This window comes from Bos indicus x Bos taurus, chromosome 7 (genome assembly GCF_003369695.1).
Source record: "Bos indicus x Bos taurus breed Angus x Brahman F1 hybrid chromosome 7, Bos_hybrid_MaternalHap_v2.0, whole genome shotgun sequence".
Classification (NCBI taxonomy): domain Eukaryota; kingdom Metazoa; phylum Chordata; class Mammalia; order Artiodactyla; family Bovidae; genus Bos; species Bos indicus x Bos taurus.
Genome location: NC_040082.1, coordinates 109,418,215 through 109,445,658, shown reverse-complemented (window position 1 = coordinate 109,445,658; position 27,444 = coordinate 109,418,215). Strand labels below are relative to the sequence as shown.

At 40.1% G+C, this 27,444-nt stretch overlaps 1 protein-coding gene across 1 annotated transcript in view; it reads left to right on the top strand.

Annotated features, from left to right (window-relative positions):
- RASGEF1C (RasGEF domain family member 1C) overlaps positions 1–27,444 on the top strand; it is a 119,002-nt gene that overhangs the window by 140 nt on the left and 91,418 nt on the right. The window lies entirely within an intron of this gene.

Genomic DNA, 27,444 nt, shown 5'->3' with positions numbered 1-27,444 from the left:
CGGGTCTCGACGCTGAGAGGCGCGGCTGCGAGCCCGCTGGCCGGCAGGTGTCCGGGCCTCGGGCGGGGACTCGCGGGCTGACCACAGGCGCGCGTGGGTGACAGTGAGCGTGGCCGGCTGGCTGGCGGGGCCGGGGAGCCCCGGCTTGCCGAAGTGTGCGCCCGTCCGGCAGAGACGATGGGAGGCGGAGGGGCTGCGGGGCGCGGGTGCGTGCGCGGGGAAGGCGCCAGGAGGAGACCGGCGGAGCGCGCACCCCCGGCCGCCGGGGCTCGTGACTCACTCTGCCGCGCGAGCACCGCCACTCGCCTTGGCGCGAGGAGCAAGCTTCCTCAGCTGCTCGAGTGGCAGGAAAAGCCAGCCTGGGCCCAAAGCCTACCCAACACGAGACCTCAGTTTCCCGGACTGTGAAATGGGAACAGGAAGGCTGACCTGCCGACTGCTTGTGAAGATGGCAGAGGGCCTTGTGTGTGGGAGAAGAGGATGTTGTCAGCTCTAAAGCTGGGATAGGATTGAGGAAAGGATCGATGCGAGAGAGCCTGCAGGGGCAATGGGGTCAGCTCCGGGTTCTGGGTGTGTTCCTCATTAGTGATGGTGGGCGGGGCCAGGAAACCTGGAGTCCGCTCCCCTCTGCGTCCAGGAGGGGACTGGGAGGCCTGGAGGGGAAGAGGCCAGGGAGGCTCCTGCCCCTGCCCCAGGCTCAGCGTGGGGAGCAATGTTAAAAAGACAGACAAGCCAGCTTGGGGTATGGAGGGGCTCACCTCACTCCCTGTCTCCTGGCTCTCAGAGGCAGGTGCTCTGCTGAGTCTCAGGAGTCAGAGCAGTGTCCTGGGAAGATTTGCTTGCAGGGCGGGTGCTGTGTCTCCGTCTTAGTTGAAGTTACTGAGCCTTAGAGCAGTCACAGGACTTGTTCAAGGTCTCAGGACCATTAAGTGGCAAAGCTGGAGTTTCAACCATGGTAGGACTGGTTCCAAAAGCCGTACTCCAGTCACTGTGCCAAGTAACCAGGAGGGGCCTGGGTTTGTGGCCTCGGTTGCCTACAGCATTGCATTCCTTAACCTCCTGTGTGCTGTCTGCTGCTGGCCCTGAGGAGTGCTTACAAGCAGATGCGGGAGAGGGGAGCTGAATAAGTCATCTAAAGAAAAGCCAAGGTAATGGCAGGAGATAAGTGGTAGAAGAAAAAAAAAAAAAAAAACAACCGTAATTAGGGTGGAGACTGAGGAGGGGGTGAGGAGAGGCTTACCCTGGTCAGAGAGGATGTGTCTGAGCCGTGACCACTGACCACGGCTGTGATGTGACTCCTACAAACGGTCCAAAGATGCAAGCCCCTGAAGCAGGCACAGGTGGGAGGAGGGAGGAGCTGAAACAGAGCCAGTTTTGTGAGCTGTGGAGTTTGACCTTTCCTCCAGGTGCGATGGACAGACACTGGAGGGTTTCGAGTTTTGAGTATTGAAAGGATGTCCCTAAGGTGAGTGGAGAGGACTCTCAGGAGCAGGAGAGGGAGCAGGCTGTGGAGTCTGCCAGAGATTCTCAAGGATAGCCAACCGGCTGCCAGATGTGGAGTCTGCCGTCCTGGCAGAGCCAGGGGCTCAAGAAGGGCAGGGTCTTCTGCAGGTGATGGGGTTGTTAGCTGTGGCGGACAAGAGAACCAGTTTGGTCTGAAGCCCTACCTGTCTTCCTGCATCCTTCCGGGTGCCCATCTCAGACCTCCCTGTGCCTGGCAGGGGAAGGAGTGCCTGCCCCGAATGTGTAGAGATGAGATGCTGGGTGTTCAGGTCGATCTCTGCATCCTTTCATATGTTCCCTTAAGTCTTTGAGCTAATCCAGCTCTGACTTGTACTTTGACCCAGGCCTAGAGTCAGCCATTTCTCAAGAAGCCTTGGTATCTTTTAGTGGGGTTGTGGTGGGGGTTAGAAACCAGTATCTGAGCATTAGATAGAAATGCTCATTGCTACCATGGCATCATTGACCCTAGACCTTCTCAGTGGACTGAACCAAGAACTGCTTTTTTAAAACTGAAAGTTAATAGTTCCATCTCCTTTCTCCTACAATAAGAATCTGGTTCCCCCAAAATATCAATATAAAAGTTGAGTTATATTTTATTCGATGGAAATTTTTAGGACTTAAGCCCAGGAGGCAGCATCTCAAGTAACCCTGAGAGAACTGCTCCAAGGAGGCAAGAGGGGGAGCCAGGTTATATAGAAGTTTTGCAACAGAGGGCAAGTAGTCTAAAGTCAAAAGATAACTGTAAATTAAAGAAAACCAGATATCTCATGTTAAGGAACCTAGCACTTTTCTGTGTATGGGAAGATGCAAGAGTCTGGGCTTACTGAAATCATTCCTTTGATATGCTCCTCAGCTAGTATCCTGTGTTTTCAAATCCTGAGTTTCCTCAGGGCTCACCATGGGGAGTGGCTACAGTCTGATGGCTGCTAGAGGGCAGGTATTGTTCTTTCCTGAGTTCCCTCAGGGCTCACCAGCTCACTGTCCGTGCTGGCTGCAATTGCTAATGACTGTGACATCCTTTGTTTACTGACATGGCAGGCAATATTCCATTTCTCAGTAATAATTTGCTTAAGCCTAGAATACACTCAAAATACTTTCAGAATCACTACATCCAAACCAACCATAACCTACCAGGTCACGTTCAGGATTTCTTTGGCTGTCAAGTCAGCACTATGTAAATATGTTATCAATTTGATATACCATTAGTTTCATCTGTTTCTGTTTGTACACAATTCATTTTTTCCCCTTTATGATATAATTTAATTTTTGAACATTTGTTTTACATGGTCCAAAGGTCAAAACTAAGAAAAAAAAAAAAAAGCTGTATTTGAAGTCTCAATCCCATTCCTGCCTCTTTCTTCTTGTTCCCGTACTATGGTATTTGAAATAATTTCAAATTTATTCTTCCTGGGTCTCTTTTGTTAAGCAAGCCACTTATAAATTATTACAAAAGTTAGTATATATATATCTTTTTTGTGCCTTGCTTTTTTCAATTAGAAATGTCTTTTTACTGGTTCATAGAGATGCTCCTCATTCGTTTGTACTCCACATTGTACTCCATTCTGAGGCTGTTCCATACTTATTCAACTATCTTGTGCATTGACATTTGGGTTTTTTTAACAAGCCTTTGCTATTAAAAATAATGGAATAATAGATAACCTTGCACATAGGTTGCTTGTATTTGTGGAGGCATATTATTGATTCCAAGAAGGAAGAGTAAATAAGTATTTATTTTGTTAACTATTCTTGATTTCCCTCTCCCCAAATTCTGCACTCCTACCAGCAGGTGTGACAGTGTCTGTTTTCCCCACACCTGCATGGACCTGAGGGCCAGTAAATAGTGTTTCAATACATTATAATTTACATTTCAATTATTATGAGTGAAATTAGCTTTTCATTTGTTTATGAATCATTTGATCATCTTCTTTCTGTAAATTGCCTGTCTATATATTTTGTCCATTTCCTTTTGGATTTGAGGGTGTTCTTTTCTTTGGATTTAAAATTTTGTCTAAAATACGTATTAGAAATATTAGTGCTTTATCTTTGTTCAATTGTGACTATTTCTCCCAGGCTTCTTTTTACTCATTCATAGTGAGTTTTACCATTAAGAGCTTCTGTTTTGAGACCATTAATTTAGTCATTCTTTTCATTTATTGCATCTAGATTTTGAATCCTAGTTAGAAAGGCTTTTCTCAACCCAACTGTAATGGAATTCACCTCTGTTTCCTAAAAGTCTTTTGGTTTTATGCTTAGTTTACAGATCCAGTAATCTTTTTCCAAATATCTATCCCAACATTTTTTTTAAAGGCCATCTTTTCTCTTGTGATCTGAAATGCATTTGTGTCATATACTAAATATCCAAATGCAGCTGGACCTGTTTCTAGTCTGTCACACAGCTTTATCCCTTTGTGTGCTGGTGTCACATGTAGGAGTTACACTGTGTGTGTCTGTGTGAACAGCAAGGAAAACTGTATCTACAGCTGTTGCAATAGAGGAAAGAGATTGAACTCAATTCCCATTATTATGTTTTGATGTCTGATAGGACTAATCTTCCTTCCACTGCTTTTATTTCAGGGTTTTCCTAGCTATTCTAACTGATATCTTTTGTTAGGACCATATTAACTTTATGTATAACTTCAGGATAATTGATGTTTTTACGAAGTTGAGTCATCTTGTCCAAAAATAAGGAATGTCTTCATTTGTATTCAAGATTCCTTACTTTTTTATTTGTTTAAGACTACTTTCAGGAGCATTTTGAAGTTTTCTTCATGGTCCTTGTCAAGTTTATTCATGAATATTTTACCTCGTTTGTTCCTATTATGATGGGGAAAACTTTTTCCCCCATCATATCTTTTTTTTCATGGCTTTATATCTTTCTGTTTATTTCTTTTTTCAACATAATTAAGATTTATACAATTCTCACACAACAGTATGATACAAATTCTATTCAAGTTCCCATAGATTGTAAATTAGGAAACACTAAAATATATTCAGGGACATAAAACAAGGTGCAAAAATTACATGATCTAAAGATATTGAATGCAGAGTCTGTTCTCTTATGACTATGGAATTATGTTAGAAATCAATATTGAAGATATTTGAAAATAACCCACATATTTTTAAGTGCAGTGTGACATTTACCAAGAGAGATCTTCAAGTTAGCCATCAAAAGCTTCAATAACTTAGACTGAAAAAAACACAGAGGATGTTTGCAGAGAATAAAGCATTGAAATGAGAAATTAATATTAAAGATACTTTAAACAAAATCCCATGTATTTAGAAATTAAATGATGGATGTTTCTAAGAAGCCATAACAAGAAAAATTAGACAATATTTGTCTAATATTGTCTAATAATGAGAAAAGAGTTTACCATAATTTATTTCACACAACTGAAGCTACTCAATGCATTTAAATACAAAGTGGAGTCTTGAATAAGATATGAAAATGAATAATGGACAGTGGCATGAAACTTTATGAAATTTGAACAAAATCTGAACTTTAGGTATCTCTTGCTAATTCCTGTTTTTTTGTTTTGTTTACAATTTAGTATTTCTTTATATTCTCTGAATTGGTTTAGAAGTTTCAAGCCTCATTCACAAATATTTTTAATCACTAAGATAAATTGCCTAGAGTTTTAGCACTAATACTAGATGCTAAAAAGCATGGAACTATATCAGAGTTTTGTGTGAATATAAATTAGAAATGTAGCATTCTACACATTCTACACATACTAAGTCAAACAAGTGGAATCAAAATATCATGGATTTTTTAGCTAGGCAAAAATTCATAAATTTTCTAAAATATTTATATGTATAATATATGTATGTGTGTGTGTATGTGGTGTGTGTGTGAAAAAACCTTTTCTACTAGATAAAGTCTTGAGAAAGAACAACAACAAAAAAGAAGACATGGAGAAATTGGAAAACATAAACTAAATGAAATGGAAGCACTGAATAGGAAATAGAAAAGGAAAACAAACTAGATAACAGTAAAAGATCCTCATATAATCTGTTGTTTTTAAATATGGCTGCTTGTTAGAAACATATCTGGAGGTACCTGGGCATTTGTATTTTTTCAAAAAATTCTAAGATAACTCTATTATGCATCTGGATTTTAAAAAATGATTACAGGTTTTTCTATTAAATGGTAGTTTTGATGATACAGAATTCTGTTATTTTCTGTTGATTAATCATGATACAATTATATTAAGTGAATAATACTTCAGTCAGTTCAGTTCAGTTGCTCAGTCATGTCCGACTCTTTGCAACCCCATGAGCTGCAGCACACCAGGCTTCCCTGTCCATCACCAACTCCTGGAGCTTGCTCAAACTCATGTCCATCAAGTTGGTGATGCCATCCAACCATCTCATCCTCTGTCATCCCCTTCTCCTGCCTTCAATCTTTCCCAGCATCAGGGTCTTTTCCAATAAGTCAGTTCTTCCCATCAGGTGGCCAAAGTACTGGAGCTTCAGCTTCAGCATCAGTTCTTCCAATGAATGTTCAGGGTTGATCTCCTTTAGGATTGACTGGTTTGATCTCCTTGCAGTCCAAGGCACTCTCAAGCGTCTTCTCCAACACCACAGTTCAAAAGCATCAATTCTTTGGCACTCAGCTTTCTTTATAGTCCAACTCTCACATCCATACATGACTACTGGAAAAACCATAGCTTTGACTATACAGACGTTTTTCAGCAAAGTGATTGATGTCTTTGCTTTTTAATATGCTATCTAGGTTGGTCTTAGCTTTACTTCCAAGGAGCAAGCCTCTTTTAATTTCATGGCTGCAGTCACCATCTGCAGTGATTTTGAAGCTCAAAAAAATAGAGTCTGTCACTGTTTCCATTGTTTCCCCATCTATTTGCTATGAAGTGATGAGACCGAATGCCATGATCTTAGTTTTTTGAATGTTAAGTTTTAAGCCAGCCTTTTCACTCTCCTCTTTCACTTTCATCAAGAGGCTCTTTAGTTCCTCCTTGCTTTCTACCATAAGGGTGGTGTCATCTGCTTATCTGAGGTTATTGATATTTCTCCTGGCAATCTTGATTACATAATCACAGTAGTAAAAGATGTTTATCAGTTTTCACAATCAATACCCAGACAAAAAATAAAAGATAATTACAGTTGCAAACTGTAATGGAAGCATGATTAACCTAATAATTTGAAATAATTGCATAAAATTTCAGGGATTGAACAGAGTGATGTGGTAAGTGGAAGTGCTAGGCTTATGTCTTTTGGTTGGTGCACTTGATCCATTTACAGTTAAGGTAGTTATCAATATGTATAATCCTATTAACATTTTCTTAATTTTTTGAGGTTTATTTTGTGTAGGTCTTTTCCTTCTCTTTTGTTTCCTTCCTAGAGAAGTTCCTTTAGCCTTTATTGTAAAGCTGGTTTGGTGGTGCTGAATTCTCTTAAACTTTTGCTTGTCTGTAAAGCTTTTGATTTCTCCATCAAATCTGAGTGAGAGTCTTGCTGGGTAGAGTATTCCTGGTTGTAGGTTCTTCTCTTTCATCACCTTAAATATATGGTAACATTCCTTTCTGGCTTGTAAAGTTTCTGTTAAGAAATCAGCTGATAACCATCTTTGCATGAAGTGTTCCCTTGGTATCTCTAATTTTCTTGAAGAGATTTCTAGTCTTTCCCATTCTGTTGTTTTCCTGTTTCTTTGCACTGATCACTGAGGAAGGCTTTCTTATCTCTCCTTGCTATTTTTTGGAACTCTGCATTAAAATGGATATATCTTTCCTTTTCTCCTTTGCTTTTCACTTCCCTTCTTTTCACAGCTATTTGTAAGGCCTCCTCAGACAGCCATTGTTGGGAAAAATATCAATAACCTCAGATAAGCAGATAACACCACCCTTATGGCAGAAAGCAAGGAGGAACTAAAGAGTCTCTTGATGAAAGTGAAAGAGGAGAATGAAAAAGTTGGCTTAAAGCTCAACATTCAAAAAACTAAGATCATGACATCCAGTCCCATCACTTCATGGCAAATAGATGTGCAAACAGTGGAAACAGTGACAGACTTTATTTTCTTGGGCTCCAGAATCACTGCAGATGGAGATTGCAGCCATGAAATTAAAAGAGGCTTGCTCCTTGGAAGAAAAGCTATGATCAACCTAGACAGCATATTAAAAAGAAGAGACATTACTTTGCCAACAAAGGTCTGTCTAGTCAAAACTACGGTTTTCCCTATAGTCATGTACGGATATGAGAGTTGGACCATAAAGAAAGCTGAGTGCTGAAGAATTGGTGCTTTTGAACTGTGGTGTTGGAGAAGACTCTTGAGAGTCCCTTGGACTGCAAGGAGATCAAAGCAGTCCATCCTAAAGGAACTCAGTCCTGAATATTCATTGGAAGGACTGATGCTGAAGCTAAAGCTCTAATACTTTGGCCACCTGATGGGAAGACTCATTGGAAAAGACCCTGATGCTGGAAAGATTGAAGGTAGGAGGAAAAGGGGACAACAGAGGATGAGATGGTTGGATGGCATCACTGACTCTGTGGACATGAGTTTGAGCAAGCTCCAGGAGTTGGTAATGGACAGGGAAGCCTGGTGTCAGAGGTCAGAAAGAGTTGGACACAACTGAGCGACTGAACTGAAGTGAACTGGTCTGGTGGTGCTAAATTCTCTTTAACTTTTGCTTCTCTGGAAAGCTTTTGATTTCTCCATCCAATCTGAACGAGAGTCTTGCTGGGTAGAGTATTCTTGGTTGTAGGTTCCTCCCTATCATTACTTTAAATATATGGATTCCCTTCTGGCTCATAGAATATCTGTTGAGAAATCAGCTGATAACCTGATGGGTGTTCCTTTATGTTGTTATTTTTTCCCTTGTTGCTTTTAATATTTTATTCTTGTCTTTAATTTTCATCAGTTTGATTACTATTTGTCTCTCTGTGTTTCCCCTTGGGTTTATCCTGCCTGGGACTCTCTGCGTTTCCTGGACTTGGTTGACTATTTCCTTTCCCATGTTAGGGAAGTTTTCAGTACTTCTCTCTTCAATTATTTTCTTGGTTCCTTTCTCTCTTCTTCTACTGGGATGCCTATAATGCAAGTGTTAGTGCCCTTAATGTCCCAGAGGTCTCTTAGGCTATTTGCTTTTTTTTTCCCATTCTTTTTTCTATATTCTGTTCTGCAGCAATGATTTCCACCATTCTGTCCTCCAGGTCAGTTATCTGTTCTTCTGCCTCAGTTCTTCTGCTATTGATTCCTTCTAGTATATTTTTCATTTCTGCTTGTTCTTTCATACTTCTGGTGTTTGGTAAACATTTTTTGAATCTTCTCAACCTTTGCCTCCATCCTTTTTCTGAGATCTTGAATCATCTTCACTGTTATTTTTCTGAATTCTTTTTCTGGAAGGTTGCCTAATCTCCACTTCATTTAGTTGTTTTTGTAGGGTTTTATCTTGCCTCTTCGCGTGGGACAAAACCCTCTGCTTTTTCATCCTGGTTAACTTTCTGTAATGTGGTTTTGTTCTCGCCACTGAGGGACTATAGTTCTTCTTGCTTCTTCTGTCTGCCCTCTGGTGGAGGAGGCTTAGAGGCTTGTGTAACCTTCCTGATGGGAGGGACTGGTGATGGGAAGGAGTGGGTCTTGCTCTGGTGGGTAGGGCCATGCCCAGAAAAACTTTAATCCTGTTATCTGCTGATGGGTGGGGTTGTGCTCCCTCCCTGTTAGTTGTTTGGCCTGAGGTGACCCAGCCCTGGAGTCTGTGGGCTCTGTGGTAGGGTTAATGGTGACCTCTTCGAGGACTTACACCAAGGGCATCTTCCAGGACTGCTGTGGCCAGTGCCCTTGTCCCCATGATGAGCCACTGCTGACCCCCACCTCCATAGGAGACCCTCCAACAGTAGTGGTCGGCCTGGTTCAGTCTCCTGTGGGGTCGCTGCTCCTTTCCTCTGGATCTTGGAGTACGCATGATTTTGTCTGTGCCCTCCAACAGTGGGGTCTCTGTTTCCCAGTCCTGTGGGAGTCCTGTAATCAAAGCCTGCTGGCCTTCACAGTCAGATTCCCTGAGGATTCTGTCCCTTTGTCAGCTCCCCAGGCTGGGAAGCCTGACATGGGGCTTAGAACCTTCACAAGAGTGGGAGAACATCTTTGATGTTATTGTTCTCCAGTTTGTGGGTCACCACCTGACAGATATGGGATTTGATTTTATTATGTTCGTGCCCCTCCTACCATCTTGTTGCAGCTTCTTTTTCTTTGGACGTGAGATGTCTTTTTTGGTGGGTTCCATCGTTCTCCTGTCAATGCTAGTTGCAATTTTGGTTCTCTTGCAGGAGGAAATGAGCACATGTCCTTCTACTCTGTCATCTTGAACTGGAAGCTTCTTATTTTTTTTTTTAAAGGAAACTCCATGCTGTTTTTTAAAGTGACTGTACCAATTCACATTCCCACCAGTAGTGCATAAGCATTCCATTTTCTCCACCTCCTCACCAACACTTGTTATTTCTTGTTCTTTTAATATATATATATATATTTATATCTATATATATATAAATATAAAATAGCCACTCTAACAGTTGTGAGGTGATATCTTATTGTGAATTTGATTTGAATTTCCCTGATATTTAGCAATGTTCTGCATCTTTTCATGTAACTTTTGACCATCTGTATGTCTTCTTTAGAAAAATATATATTCAGATATTCAGCCCATTTTTTTTACTTTTTAAAAAATTTATTTATTTATGATTGGAAGATAATTGCTTTACAATGTTGGTTTCTGCCATACATCAGCATTAATCAGCCATAGGTATACATGCCAATTTTTAAGTCAGATTGTTTGTTTTTTTAAAAATGATTGGTTTTTGCTGTGAAGTTGTATGAGCTTGATATTTTTAAAAAATTCCAAATAGTAGGAATGATGAAAGTTAAATGGATTGGGAGGAAGGCCCAGGTGAGGTAAAGGTTGATAATATTCTACCACCCAACTTGGTGGAGGGCCTCCAAGCATCTAATTTATCATCATGCTTCCTAACTTATATGTTATACGTTCCATACCAATGTCACTTTAAACGAATGCTAAAATGTTAAGTGGAATTCTCATATTTTCATCCCAAGCTTTTCATGTTGGTCTGTACTCTGGGGACATCTCACTCTGTGAGGACACAATTCCCACTTTGGAGACCACTAAATTAATCAGACCCGGTGATCACCAGGGTACCTGTCTGCAGCAGACCCTGATGCAGGGCAGCAGTGTCCTCAAGATCATGCATGGGTGAGGAGGACCATAGTCAGGCTCAACCTGAGAGGGGCTCCCAGGAGAGGCTATCCCTCCACTCCTCTGGAAGGTCAGACAGGAGTCAGGCAGAATGTGGGTGGTCTGGCAGGAGAGGAAGAAAGAGAGAGTCAAGGCCCCTGGCACTGGAGATCCTGGGAGCTCAGTGCCGGCTCTCTGCATCTTGGCTGCGAGCAGCTTGAGGACAGGCACGGAATCAACCTTGTCACTGCCATGCTGCACAAGGCTGGGAGCACAGCTCAGGAGGGCGCCTGGCCTTCTAACCAGCCATTGACCAATTTCCCTGTGAATCTGAGCAGACCGAGAACACTGGAGAACCGGTCAGAGGAGTCAGCAGGGAGGACCCCAGTCTCTGAGGACCAGGGCAGGTCACCCTACAACTCACACACCTAGACACCACCTGGGCAGGTGGACTGGGGTATGTGCCTGGCTCTGATCCTCGGAGAAGGTTATCCACAATCCAGGGCTCTGGTCGGGAGGTGCAATCCATTTGTAACATATTTCCATGCAAATGGTTGAAGTTTCCAGTTCCTTCACGTTTAACAGAAATGTCTCCCCAGCTCAGGAGTTCTGACAACCAGTTGTCTTGACAAACCCCTTAAGAATAAAATATTGCACACTTGACTGTTTGTATGAACATGTGCAAGAGGAATTGTGGAAAGGGTTAAAGATGCTGAAATGACAGTGTGTGTGACAGCTGCTCCCCTAATATGAATTGGAGGCCCCCAGTGGCCTGTGGTTTGAAAACAGATGTTTCTGCATAAATGCAGCCAAATTCTATTAGCACTTTGGATGATGAAAGGGACTTTAAGTGTCTGCATGTTGCAATTCGGAAATGTTTGCCAGGGAAAATGTGCTTATATTTTGCAAATAGTGAGTGCAAGAAGAAGGAACAAATTAGATTATCACACCGTATGTAACGAATTTCATGAGCAGATTCATTGACAGATGCACATTGCATATGATAAATGTGATCAGTGGTATTGCCCTCATTGAATGATGAGGAAGCACCCTCATTCCTACCTGTGGCCATTTTCATCCTTGGCTCAGACAGGGAGGGCAGCCCAAGGTCACAAGGCACCTAGGCCTCCTGGGACTTTCAGGGAGAAAGTCACAGATTTTCCTTTCATTAAAAAAATTTTATTGGAGTATAATTGGTTCACAGTACTGTGTTAGTTTCAGGTGTTCAGAAACGTGAATCATTTAAAATCCAGTATATAAAATCCAGTTACGTATGTATATAAATACACACACATATATTTACTTTTTTAGATTCTTTTTCTATATAGGCCATTACAACACTCTGAGTATTGCATAGTGTTCCCTGTGCTATACAGTAGATCCTTATTAGTTATCTATCTTATATATAGTAGTGTACGTATGTCAGTTCCAGTCTCCTAGTTTATCCCTACTCCCCTTATGCGCCTGGTAACTATAAGTTTGTTTTCTATATCTGTAACTCTCTGTTTTGTAGACAAGTTCATTTGTACCCTTTTTTAGATTCCATATATAAGGGATATTGTCTTTCTCTGTCTGACTTACTTCACTCAGTATGACAATCTCTAGATCCATCCTGTTGCTGCACATGACATCATTTCATTCTTTTTATGACTGAGTAATACTCCATTATATATCACATGTTCTTTATCCATTTCTCCATTGGTGGACATTTAGGTTGCTTCCATGGCCTGGCTATAGTTCTCCAGTGATCACTGGCATGTATGTATCTTTTCAAATTATGGTTTTCTCTGGATATATACCCAGGAGTGAGATTTCTGTGATCCAGCAATATGGTAGCTCTATTTTCATCTTTTTAAAGGAACCTCCATATGGCTCTCCATAGTGTCTGCACCAATTTACATTCTCACCAAGAGTGTAGGAGGATTCCCTTTTCTCTGCACCCTCTCTGTTAGGGGAAGCACACTGATTGAAACCGCCCACCCTGGCCAGGCACCATAGTAACCATTTGCATGAGTTGTTTTATGACAGGAGATCCTGATAAGGAATAGGGAACTAATAAGCCACCACCAACCTGAAGAGTTCGGGAAAGGTCAAAAGGAGACACTGCGTGTCCGTCCACTTCCCAGAATCCCTCTCGCTAGCATCCATCTTGGCTGAGCGATGCGTGCGCCACCAGGAAAGACTCTGAATTAGAATGATTGGCCAAAGACCACCCGGAAACGAATCCCATCACCATAAAACCCAACACTGCGAGCCACGCCGCAGAGCAGTTCTCGTGGGTTCCCTTTCCCTACTGCTCTCCACCCGGGTGCCCTTTCCCAATAAAATCTCTTGCTTTGTCAGCACATATGTCTCCTCGGACAATTCATTTCTGAGTGTTAGACAAGAGCCCAGTTTCAGGCCCTGGAAGGGGTCCCCCTTCCTGCAACATCTCTAGCAATTATTGTTTGTAGATTTTCTTGATGGCGGTCATTCTGACTGGTCTACAATGAGATAACACCTCATTATAGTTTTGATTTGCATTTCTCTAATGATGCTGAGCATCTTTTCATGTGTTTGTTGGCCATCCGTATGTTGTCTTTGGAGAAATGACTATTTAGATCTACTTGTTTTTTGACTGGGTTGTTTGTCTTTTTGATATTGAGCTGCATGAGCTCTGTGTTGGATATTGATCCCTTGTGAGTTGCTTCGTTTGCAAATACTTTCTCCCATTCTGAGGATTGTCTTTTTATTTTGTTTATGGTTTCCTTTGCTGTGCAAAAGCTTTTCATTTTAATTAGATCCTATTTGTTTATTTTTGTTTTATTTTCATTACTCTAGTAGATGGATCCAAAAAAATCTTGCTGCAGTTCATGCTGAACAATGTTCTGCCTATGTTTTCCTCTTAGAATTTTACAGTGTGTGGCCTTACATTTAGGTCTTTAATCCATTTTGAGTCTATTTTTGTGTATGATGTGGAAAACTATTCTAATTTTATTCCTTTATATTTAACTATCCAGTTCTCCCAGCACCATTCATTAAAGAAACTGTCTTTTCTCCATTGATATTCTTGCCTCCTTTGTCATAGATTAGGTGACCATAGGTGGGTGGGTTTATCTCTAGGCTTTCTTTCCTTTTCCACTGATCTATTCAGTTCAGTTGCTCAGTCATGTCCGACTCTTTGTGACCCCATGAATCGCAGCACGCCAGGCCTCCCTGTCCATCACCAACTCCCGGAGTTCACCCAGACTCACGTCCATCGAGTCAGTGATGCCATCCAGCCATCTCATCCTCTATCGTTCCCTTCTCCTCCTTCCCCCAATCCCTCCCAGCATCAGAGTCTTTTCCAATGAGTCAGCTCTTCACATGAGGTGGCCAAAGTGCTGGAGTTTCAGCTTTAGCATCATTCCCTCCAAAAAAACCCCAGGGCTGATCTCCTTCAGAATGGACTGGTTGGATCTTGCAGTCCAAGGGACTCTCAAGAGTCTTCTCCAACACCACAGTTCAAAAGCATCAATTCTTCGGCACTCAGCCTTCTTCACAGTCCAATTCTCACATCCATACGTGACCACAGGAAAAACCGTAGCCTTGACTAGATGGACCTTTGTTGGCAAAGCAATATCTCTGCTTTTGAATACGCTATCTAGGTTGGTTATAACTTTCCTTCAAAGGAGTAAGCGTCTTTTAATTTCATGGCTGCAGTCACCATCTGCAGTGATTTTGGAGCCCAAAAAAATAAAGTCTGACGCTGTTTCCACTGTTTCCCCATCTATTTCCCATGAAGTGATGGGACCAGATGCCATGATCTTCGTTTTCTGAATGTTGAGCTTTAAGCCAACTTTTTCACTCTCCACTTTCACTTTCATCAAGAGGCTTTTTAGTTCCTCTTCACTTTCTGCCATAAGGGTGGTGTCATCTACATATCTGAGGTTATTGATATTTCTCCTGGCAATCTTGATTCCAGCTTGTGTTTCTTCCAGTCCAGCGTTTCTCATGATGTACTCCGCATATACGTTAAATAAGCAGGGTGACAATATACAGCCTTATGCTATGCTAAATCACTTCAGTCATGTCCAACTCTGTGCGACCCCAAAGATGGTAGCCCACCAGGCTCCCCCGTCCCTGGGATTCTCCAGGCAAGAACACTGGAGTGGGTTGCCATTTCCTTCTCCAATGCATGAAAGTGAAAAGTGAAAGTGAAGTCGCTCAGTCAGGTCCGACTCTTAGCGACCCCATGGACTGCACCCTAACAGGCTCCTCTGTCCATGGGATTTTCCAAGCAAGAGTACTGGAGTGGGGTGCCATTGCCTTCTCCGAGGGACATTTCCTACCCATGAGCAAAGACTGGGTGGGCTGGGAGTCCTCACTCTCATTTACTCCATGCTGCTGCTGCTGCTAAGTCGCTTCAGTCGTGTCCGACTCTGTGGGACCCCAGAGACGGTATACAGCCTTGACGTACACCTTTTCCTATTTGGAACCAGTCTGTTGTTCCATGTCCAGTTCCAACTGTTGCTTCCTGACCTGCATATAGGTTTCTCCAAAGGCAGATCAGGTGGTCTGGTATTCCCATCTCTTTCAGAATTGTCCACAGTTTATTGTGATCCACACAGTCAAAGGCTTTGGTATAGTCAATAAAGCAGAAATAGATGTTTTTCTGGAACTCTCTTGCTTTTTCCATGATCCAGTGGATGTTGGCAATTTGATCTCTAGTTCCTCTGCCTTTTCTAAAACCAGCTTGAACAACAGGAAGTTCATGGTTCACATATTGCTGAAGCCTGGCTTGGAGAATTTTGAGCATTACTTTACTAGCGTGTGAGATGAGTGCAATTGTGTGGTAGTTTGAGCATTCTTTGGCATTGCCTTTCTTTGGGATTGGAATGAAAACTGACCTTTTCCAGTCCTGTGGCCACTGCTGAGTTTTCCAAATTTGCTGGCATATTGAGTGCAGCACTTTCACAGCATCATCTTTCAGGATTTGGAATAGCTCAACTGGAATTCCATCACCTCCACTAGCTTTGTTCGTAGTGATGCTTTCTAAGGCCCACTTGACTTCACATTCCAGGATGTCTGGCTCTAGGTCAGTGATCACACCATCGTGATTATCTGGGTCGTGAAGATCTTTTTTGTACAGTTCTTTCATGTATTCTTGCCACCTGTTCTTAGTATCTTCTGCTTCTGTTAGGTCCATACCATTTCTGTCCTTTATCGAGCCCATCTTTGCATGAAATGTTCCCTTGGTATCTCTAATTTTCTTGAAGAGATCTCTAGTCTTTCCCATTCTGTTGTTTTCTTCTATTTCTTTGCATTGATCGCTGAGGAAGGCTTTCTTATCTCTTTCTGCTATTCTTTGGAACTCTGTATTCAGATGCTTATATCTTTCCTTTTCTCCTTTGCTTTTCGCTTCTCTTCTTTTCACAGCCTTTTTTTGTGCCAGTAACAAACATAGTGTTTTGATTACTGTAGCTCTGTAGTAAAATGTGTTTCTTATGGAAATTCTCAAAACATGTTAAGAATAGGATGAACATGAATTGCATGTATTCCTCCCCCAGCTCCTACACTATTAGCTCACAGCCCATCTTCCTTTATCTGTACTTCCATCCTATTAGGTATTTAAAGCAAATGCAAGACACCCTATCAGCTCCTCTGCCGTGACTTTGATATGCATCTGATAGGGATTTTATGTATAAGCAGCATGCCATTAGTACACGTAATGAAATTAATAACCGTTTCTGATTATTGTCTAATAGCCAGCCCATAATCAGATACTTAATTACTTCAACAAATTTTTTATAGTTAATTTGTTCAAATAATCCTAGCAAGTTTCACACATTGCGTTGATTTTTATAACTCTTTGTTGTTGTTCAGTCATCCACTCGTGTCTGACTGTTTGGGACCTCATGGACTGCAGCATGTCAGGCCTCTGTGTCCCTCATCATCTCCCAGAGTTTGCCAAATTCATGTCCATTGCATCAGTGATGCCATCCAGCTATCTCATCATCTGACACCCTCTTCTCCTTCTGCCCTCAATCTTTCCCAACATCAGGGACTTAATGAGTCAGCTGTTCGCATTAGATAACCAAAATACTGGAGTTTCAGCTTCAGCATCGGTTCTTCCAAAGAGTATTCAGGGATAATTTCCCTTAAGATTGACTGGTTTGATCTTGCTGTCCAAGGAACTCTCAGGAGTCTCCTCCAGCACCACAGTTCCAAGGCATCAATTCTTCAGCGCTCCACCTTCTTTATGGCCCAGTTCTCACAACCATACATGACCACTGGGAAGATCATAGCCTTGACTATATGGACCTTTGTCAGCAGAGTAATGTCTCTGCTTTTCAACACACTGTCTAGTTTTGTTATAGCTTTCCTGCCAAGAAGCAGACATCTGATTTCATGGCTGCAGTCACTATCTGCAGTGATTTTAGAGCCCAAGAAAAGGAAATCTATCACTGCTTCCACCTTTTCCCCTTCTACTTGCCACGAAGTCATGGGGCCAGATGCCATGATCTTTTCTTTTTAAGCCAGCCCTTTCACTCTGCTCCTTTACCCTCATCAAAAGGCTCTTTAGTTCCTCTTTACTTTCTGCCATTAGACTGGTATCATCCTCATATCTGAGGTTGTTGATGTTTCTCCCACCTGTCTTGATTCCCACTTGTAACTCATCCAGCTCAGCATTTCTCATGATGTGCTTGGTATATAGATTAAACTAACAGGTTGATAGCAAATAGACCAGTCCTACTTCTTTCTCAATCCTGAACCAGTCAGTTGTTCCATACAGGGTTCTAACAGTTGCTTCTTGACCTGCATACAGGTTTCTCAGGAAACAGGTAAGATGGTCTGGTATTCCCATCTCTTTAAGAGCTTTCCACAGCCTATTATGATCCACACAAAGGCTTTTACATAGTTGATGAAACAGAGGTAGATGTTTTTCTGCAATTCCCTAGCTTTCTCTATGATCCAGCAAATGTTTGCAATTTGATTTCTGGTTCCTCTTCCTTTTCTAAACCCAGCTTGGACATCTGGAAGTTCTTGGTTCACATAATGCTGAAGCCTAGCATGCAAGATTTTAAGCATGACCTTACTAGTATGGGGGCTTCCCTGGTGGCTCAGACGGTAAAGTGTCTGCCTGCAATGTGGGAGACCTGGGTTCCATTCCTGGGTCGGGAAGATCCCCTGGAGAAGGAAATGGCACTCTTGCCTGGAAAATCCCATGGACGGAGGAGCCTGATAGGCTAGAGTCCATGAGGTTGCAAAGAGTCGGACATGACTGAACAACTTCACTTCACTTCACTTTACTAGTATGGGAGATGAGTGCATGTTCGATGGTTAGCACATTCTTTAGCACTATTCTTCTTGAGAATTGACCCTTTCCAGTCCTGTGGGCACTGCTGGGTCTTCCAGATTTGCTGACATAGTGAATGCAACACCTTGATGGCATCATTCTTTAGGATTTTGAATAGCTCTACTGGAATTCTGTCTCATCCACTAGTTTATTAACAGCAGCACTTCCTAAGGCCCACTTGACTTCACTCTTCAGCATGTCTGGCTTTAGGTAACTGACCACACCATTGTAGTTACCTGGTTCATTTAGATCTTTTTTGTACAGTTCTTCTGTGCATTCTTTCCATCTCTTCTTGATCTCTTCAGCATCTACTAGGTCTCTACCATTTCTGTCCTTTATTTTGTCCATCTTTGGGCAAAATATTCTCTTGATATCTCCAGTTTTCCTGAAGAGATCTGTAGTCTTTCCCCTTCTGTTTTTTCTTCCAGTTTTATACACTATTCATTGAAGAAGCCTTCTTGTCTCTCCATACTGTTCTTTGGAAATCTTTCTCCCTTGCTTGTTGGTTCTCTTTTTTCTTTAGCTATTTGTAAGGCCTCCTCAGATAACCACTTTACCTTTTTGCTTTTCTTTTTCTTTGGGATAGTTTTGTTCGCTGCCTCCTGTACAATATTAGGGACCTCCAGCCATAGTTCTTCAGGCACACTGTTTACAAGTTCTAATCCCTTGAATCTATTCATTACCTCCACTGCATATTCATAGGGGATTTGATTTAAGTCATATCTGGCTGGCCTAGTGGTTTTCCCTGCTTTCATTCATTTAAGCCTGAATTTTGCTGTGAGAAGCTAATGATCTGAGCCACATTCATTCCAGGTTCTTGTTTTTGCTGAATGTATACAGCTTCTCCATCTTCCGCTACAAAGAGTATAATCAATTTGATTTCAGTAATTGGCCATTTGGAGATGTCCATGTGTAAAATCATCTCTTGTATTGTTTAAAAAGGGTATTTGCTATGACCAGTGCATTCTCTTGGCAGAATTCAGTTAGCCTTTGCCCTGCTTCATTTTGTTCTCCAAGGCCAAACTTGCCTATTATTCCAAGTATCTCTTGACTTCCTACTTTTGCATTCCAGTCCCCAATGATGAATAGAACATCTCTTTTTGGTGTAAGTTCTAGGTGGTCTTCTAGTTTTTCATAGAACCGATCAACTTCAGTTTCTTTGGCATCGGTGGTAGGGGTGTAGACTTGGATTACTGTGATGTTGAAAGGCTTGCCTTGGAAACAAACTGAGATCATTCTGTCATTTTTGACGTTGCACCCAAGTATTGCATTTTGGACTCTTTTGTTGATTATGAGGGCTACTCCATTTCTTCTATGGGATTCTTGCCCACAGTAGTGGATATAATGGTCATCTGAATTAAATTTGCCCATTCCTGTCCATTTTGGTTCACTGATTCCTAAGATGCCAATGTTTATTCCTAACCATCTCCTCCTTTACCATGTCCAATTTACCTTGATTCATAGACCTAACATTCTAGGTCCCTATCAGTGCTGTTTTTTGCAGCATTAGATTTTACTTTCATCACCAAACACACCCACAACTGAGCATCATTTACGCTTTGACCCAGACGCTTCATTCTTTCTGGGACTGTGAGTAGTTCTCCGCTCTTGCCCAGTAGCATATTGGACACCTTCAGACCTGGGGGCCTCACCTTTCAGTGTCATATCTTTTTGTTATTTTATACAGTTCAGTAGGTTCTCATGGCAAGTATACTAGGGTGGTTTGCCATTCCCTCTTCCAGTGGATCACATTTTGTCAGAACTCTCCACTATGACTTGTCCATCTTGGGTGGCCCTACATGGCATGGCTCATAGTTTCATCGAGTTATACAAATTCCTTTGCCACCACAAGGCAGTGATCTGTGAAGGGGGTTGTAACACTTAACTCTCTTTTATTTTATTATTCTCTATTTTATTCTATAAATAATCTCCCTCCCCTGTCTTTTGTTTTTTTTTAAGGAATTTTTTTGGTCTTTACTCCTTTGATATTTTAGAGAAACAAGAGACATTTGTTCTGTAAAGTGTCCCATGTTCTGAAATTGGCTGCTTGTCTCTTTCTGTTGTCAATGAACTTGTTTTTTGACAAGTTTGTCAATGAACGCCATACTTGCCTAACTGAGCAGTTTGAGCTAAAGCAGCACTGTCCAATAGAAATACCATGGAGCTCTGTGAATAATTTGAAATCTTCTTGTAGCCACATTAAAAATGGTGAATTTAAGATCCGTAATAGACTTTATTTAACCAAACATATCCAAGATATTATCATTCTAATATGTAATCAATATAAAATTGCCAATGGCATATTTTACATTCCTTTTTCACATGAGCTTTAAAATCAGGCGTGCGTGTGTACTTACAGCATGTCTCAGTTTGAATATTGTGTCATCACAGGTAACATGTATTTGAATTTCATAAAAATTGTAGTTGAAAACTTATTAATGTTTTCCAACAACTGTATCAAATATCAGATTTTATAAGCTTCTTTTTTTAAACATCTGTATAACTGACCTTTACATGTCTCCTGAGAAACCTGTTTGTGAGTCAAGAAACAATCGTTGGAATGGAACATGGAACAACTGACTGGTTTAGAATTGGGGGAGGAGTACGACAAGGCTGTGTACTATTGCTCTGCTTGTTTAACCTGCATGCAGGATTCATCATGCAAAATGCTGATTGGAAGACTCACAAGCTGGAGTCAAGATTGCTGGCAGAAATAGCAACAACCTCAGATATGCACATGATGTCACTCTAATGGCAGAAAGTGAAGACAAACTAAAGAGCCTCTTGATGACGGTGAAAGAAGAATGAAAAAACTGGCTTGAAACTCAAAATTTAAAAAATTAAGATCATGGCATCTGGCCACATCACTTCATGACAAATAGGAAGGGAACAAGATTTTATTTTCTTGGGCTCAAAAATCACTGCGGACAGTGACTGCAGCCATGAAATTAAAAGGCACCTGCTTCTTGGAAGGAAAGCTATGACAAACATAGACAGCTTATTTAAAAAAAAAAAAAAAAAGGCAGAGATATCACTTTACTGACAAAGGTCCATATAGTCAAAGCTGTGGTTTTTCCAGTAGTGATGTATAGGTGTGAGAGTTGGTCCATAAAGAAGGCTGAGCGCCAGAGAATTGATTCTTCGACCTGTAGTGCTAGAGAAGACTCTTGAGAGTCTCTTGGACAGCAAAGAAGTCAAACCAGTCAGTCCTAAAGGAAATCAGCCCTGAATATTCATTGGAAAGACTGATGCTTTGGCCACTTGGTGCAAAGAGCCAACACATTGGAAAAGATGCAGATACTGGGAAAGATTGAAAGCAAAAGAAGAGGGCAGCAGAGGATGAGATGGTTAGATAGCATCACTAACTCAGTGAACATGAATTTGAGCAAACTCCGAGAGGTAGTGGAGGACAGAGGAGCCTGGCATGCTACAGACCATGGGGTCACAAAGAGTTGGACATGACTTAGTGACTGAACAATAGCAACAACATAACTGACATAATAGCCATGACACATGTAAACACTCATAAAACCATCACTACAATCAAAATACCCATCTAGCTACTTTCACTCTGTATAAATATTTTAAAGTATATCCATGTTGCCATGTGTATCAATAGTTTTTTCCTTCTCATTGGTGAGCAGAATTCCTGTTGATAATGCACAACTCGTTTGTGTGGTAGACCACATTGTAAGATGGCCCCCAGGATTCCCACTCAATTAATGGAAGTTCAACTCACTTGACATCCTTGTTACATTTGGTATGTCAGTTTTTTTCATTTTGTTTGTTCTAATAGATGTAGATTGCGATCTCATTGAAGTTTCAGTTTTCATTCCCTAATGGCTGATTATTTGGACATCTTTTCTTATTCCTGTTTGCCATCTGTGTGTCTTGTCTTCTTTGATAAAATGTCTGTTCAAATATTTTGCACATTTAAAACCAAGTTTGTTTTCTTATTACTTTTTAAGAGTTCCTCATATATTCTGGATACAAGTTCTTTATCAGTAAGTGGTTTATAAATTTTCCCCTTATTACATGACTGTCATTTGTTCTTTTCAAAGTGTCTCTTGAGGAACAGAAGTTTTTAATTTTGATGAAGTCTACTTTATCAATTTTTTATTTTCAGTTACATTTTGCTATTTAAGAAATTTTTATCTAACCCAAGGTTACAAAGATTTTTCTCCCATATTTTATTCTAGAAACTTTATAGTTGCCTTTTATTTCATCTTACCCCATTGCATAGTGAAACTTCTAGTACAATGTTGAATAGAATTAATAAGAGTAGACATTCTTGCCTTTCCCAATCTTAAAAGAAACACATTCAGTTTTTCACCATTTGATATGATATGAGCTGTAAGATTCTCATAGATGCCCTCTATCAGGTTGGGAAACTTCCTTTCTCTTCCTAGATGGCTGAGCATTTTTTGGTTTTGTTTATTTATTTATTTTTTAATCAGGAATGGCTTTTGAATTTTATCAAATATTTTTTGGCATCCTTGAGATGATCATATGGTTTTTCTTTTCTAGTCTGCTAATATGGTAAATTACAAAGGTTGTGTAACCACAACCTCTGTCTAGTTACAAAACATTTTTATCACCCCAGAATATAACCCCAACCCCTTAAGCAGTTGCTCCCAACTCTGCCATCCACTAGCCCCTAGCAGCACTAATCTGTGTCTAGCTCTGTAGGTGTTCCTATTCTGGATATTTCATATAAGTGAAAGAAGAATTCTACAGTATGTGACCTTTTGTATCTGGTTTCTAAACTTTCTGAGGCTCATCCATATTGTAGCATATATCAGTACTTCACTGCTTTTATGGATTAATAATATTCCATTGTATGTATGTACCGCAGTTACTTATCCATTCATCTTTAGTTTGTTTATGGATTTTTAGGTTGTTAACACCTTTTGATCATTCATGTACTTGTTTTTCAAGTACATGAATTCAAGTTTTTGTTTGAATACCTGTTTTCAGTCCTCCTAGGTGAATAACTAGGAATAGAACTGTTGGTTCGTATAGTAGTTCTGTGGTTAACTTACTGAGGAAGCACCAAACTGTTTTCCATAGCAGCTGACCATTTCACAACCCCAGTAGCAATGAACAAGGTTCCAGTTTCTTCACATCCTTACTAACACTTACTTTCCATGTTGTTGATATGGCCATCTTTGTGGATGTGAAGTGGTATCTCATTGTGGTTTTGATTTGTATTTCCCTAATGACTAACGATGTTAAGCACCTTTTCACGTGCTGGTTGGGAAAACTGGACAGCTACATGTAAATGAATGAAATTAGAACAGTCTCTAACACCATGCACAAAAATAAGCTCAAGATGGATTAAATGACATTTTGGTAAGCCTGCTGCTGCTGCTGCTGCTAAGTTGCATCAGTCGTGTCCAACTCTGTGTGACCCCATAGACGGAAGCCCACCAGGCTCCACTCTCCGTGAGATTCTCTAGGCAAGAACACTGGAGTGGGTTGCCATTTCCTTCTCCAATGCATGAAAGTGAAAAGTGAAAGTGAAGTCACTCAGTCGTGTCCGACTCTTAGCGACCCCATGGACTGTAGCCTACCAGGCTCCTCCATCCATGGGATTTCCCAGGCAAGAGTACTGCAGTGAGGTGCCATTGCCTTCTCCGTTGGTAAGGCCAGATACTATAAAGCTCTTAGAGGAAAACATAGGCAGAGCACTCTCTGACATAAATCACACCAAAATTTTTTTGGCTCCAATTCCTGAAGTAATGAAAATAAAAATAAACAAATGGAACCTAATTAAACTTAAAAGCTTCTACACAGCAAAGGAAACCATAAATAAAATGAAAATATGTGACAAAATATTTTCAAATGAAGCAACCAACAAGGGATTAATCTCCAAAATATACAAACAACTCATGAAGCTCCATGTCACAACACAAACAACCCAATCAGAAATGGGCAGAAGATCTAAATAGACATTTGTCCAATGATGTCATACAGATGGCCAAAGAGCAAATGAAAAGATACTCAACATCATTAATTATTAGAGAAATGCAAATCAAAACTACAATTAGGTATCATCTTTTAGACTAGTCACAATGACCATCATCAAAAAAAAAAATTACAAACAGTAAATGCTGGAGAGGGTGTGGAGAAAAGGGAACCATGCTACACTGTTGGTGGGAATGTAAATTGGTACAACCACTATGGAGAACAGTGTGGAGGTTCCTTAAAAAGCTAAAAATAAAGCTACCATATGATATAGCAGTCCCACTCCTGGGCACATATCCAGAGAAAACCATAATCTGAAAAAATGCATGTACCCTAGTGTTCACTGCAGCCCTATACAATAGCCAGATAAGGAAGAAATCTAAATATCCATCAACAGAGGAGTGGATAAAGAAGATGTGGTACATATATACAATGGAATTATTACCCAGCCATAACAAGGATGGAATAATTCCATTTGCAGCAGTGTGCATGGACCAAGAGGTTATCAGTAAGTGAAGTAAGACAGAAAAAGATGAATTATCATATGCTATCGCTCATATTTGGAATCTAATTTTAGTTTTTTCTTAATAGTAGATTTTATTGAACTACAGTTGACTTCCAATGTTTCAGGTACACAGCAAGGTGATTGAGTTATACATATACACATATGTTATTTTTCAGATTATTTTCCACTATAGATTTTTACAAGAAATTGACTATAGTTCCCTGTGCTATACAGTAAACCTTTGTTGCTTGTTTTTTCAGATTACTTTCAACTATAGGTTATTACTAGGTAGTGACTATAGTTCCCTGTGTTATACAGTAAAACTTTGTTGCTTGTTGCTTGTCCATTCTTTTAATTAGAATATAGCACTCTGTTCATACTAAGTCCAATAAGTGGAATCAAAATGTCATAAATTTTTAGCTAAGCAAAAACTCAAAAGTTTTCTAAAATATATATATTATATTATACATAGTATATATACAAAAGTTTTTCTACTGTGCTTGATAAAGTCTTGAGAACATCAAAAAAGAGAGATGAAGAAATGGAAAACATAAACTAAGCGAAATGGGAGCACTGAATATGAAATAGAAAAGTAAAACAAACTAGATAAAAGTAAAGATCATTATGCAATCCAGTTGTGTTTTGTTTTTGTTTTTTAAATTAATTTATTTATTTTAAATAAAACAAAGGTGAATATTTTTAGTGCTAAAAGTTACAGTTTCACAAAGAAGATAGACATCATAATCCATTAGATACCTTAACAACAAAGAAACAAAGATAGATAAAGCAAAAATCAGAAGAAATATAACAAAAAGGAAAAAATTGATAATCATAGAATATTTTATCAAGTGCAGAAAAAATAAGGATAGAAGTATCTTGAATGATGTCATTAATAGTTTAATTATAATAGATTTATATTTAATTTATATTATGCATATCCTATACAAATTTATTTAAAATTTTTATTTCATACATTATTATTAGATGTCTATAGGATGCTTAGAAAAATTGGCAAAAAGATAAACATTACTGAATTTCAAAAAGTAGAATTCTTTTGTGTGTGTGTGATTAAGTTGTACATATACACGTTATTTTTGAAATTATTTTCCATTATGGTGAAAAACAGGGAAGCCTGCTGTGCTGCAGTCCATGGGGTCACAAAGAGTTGGACACAACTGAGTGACTGAATAATAGATTATTACAAGATATTGACTATTGGCCCCTGTGCTATACAGTAAACCTTTGTCGCTTGTTGCATATCTTTTTTTTTTTTTTTTTGCATATCTATTTTTTAAAATTAGAAATCTAGCATTCTGTTCATACTAAGTCAAACAAGTGGAATCAAAATATCATAATTTTTTTAGTTAAGCAAAATTCATAAGTTTTCTAAAATATATGTTATACATATTATGTATATAAATATGTATACAAAAGCTTTTCTACTACACTTGATAAAAGCTTGAGAAAGAACATCAAAAAAAAGAAAAAATGGAGGAATTGGAAAACATTAAATGAAATGGGAGCACTGAATAAGAAGTAGAAAAACAGATGGGACCTAATTAAACTTAAAAGCTTTTGCACAACGAAGGAATCTGTAAGCATAGTGAAAAGACAGCCTTCAGAATGGGAGAAAATAGTAGCAAATGAAACAACTGACAAAGAATTAATCTCAAAAATATACAAGCAACTCCTGCAGCTCAATTCCAGAAACATAAACGACCCAATCAAAAAATGGGCCAAAGAATTAAACAGACATTTCTCCAAAGAAGACTTACAGATGGCTAATAAACACATGGAAAGATGCTCAACATTATCAGAGAAGTGCAAATCAAAACCACAATGAGGTACCGTCTCATGCCGGTCAGAATGGCAGCTATCCAAAAGTCTACAAACAATAACTGCTGGACAGAGTGTGGATAAAAGGGAACCCTCTTACACTGTTGGTGGGAATGCAAACTAGTACAGCCACTATGGAGAACAGTGTGGAGATTCCTTAAAAAACTGGAAATAGAACTGTCATATGACCCAGCAATCCCACTGCTGGGTATACACACTGAGGAAACCAGAATTGAAAGAGACACGTCTACCCCAATGTTCATAGCAGCACTGTTTACAATAGCCAGGACGTGGAAGCAACCTAGATGTCCATCGGCAGATGAATGGATAAGAAAGCTGTGGTATATACACAGTGGAATATTACTCAGCTATTAAGAAGAATGCATTTGAATCAGTTCTAGATGAGGTGGATGAAACTGGAGCCTATTATACAGAGCGAAGTAAGTCAGAAAGAAAAACACCAATACAGTATATTAATGCATATATATGGAATTTAGAAAGATGGTAATGATGACCCTATATGCAAGACAGCAAAAGAGCCACAGATGTAAAGAACAGACTTTTGGACTCTGTTGGAGAAGGCAAGGGTGGGATTATTTGAGTGAATAGCATTGAAACATGTATATTATGATATGTGAACTAGATCACCAGTCCAGGTTTGATGCATGAGACAGGGTGCTCAGGGCTGGTGCACTGGGATGACCCTGAGGGATGGGATGGAGAGGGAGGTGGGAGAGGGGATCAGGATGGGAAACACATGTACACCCATGGCTGATTCATGTCAATGAATGGCAAAAACCACCTCAATATTGAAAGTAATTAGCCCCCAATTAAAATTTTTTTTAAAAAGGAAGTAAGGGGAGGAGTTAAGATGGCGGAGGAATAGGATGGGGAGAACACTTTCTCCCCCACAAATTCATCAAAAGAACATTTAAACGCCGAGTAAATTCCACAAAAAAACTTCTGAATGCTGGCAGAGGACATCAGGCACCCAGAAAAGCAGCCCATTGTCTTCGAAAGAAGATGTTTTATCAATGGTGCTGTATAGAAGGAGAAGTTTTGAGACTACTGTAAAAATAAGACCAATAACTGGAAGCAGGAGGCTTAAGTCCAAACCC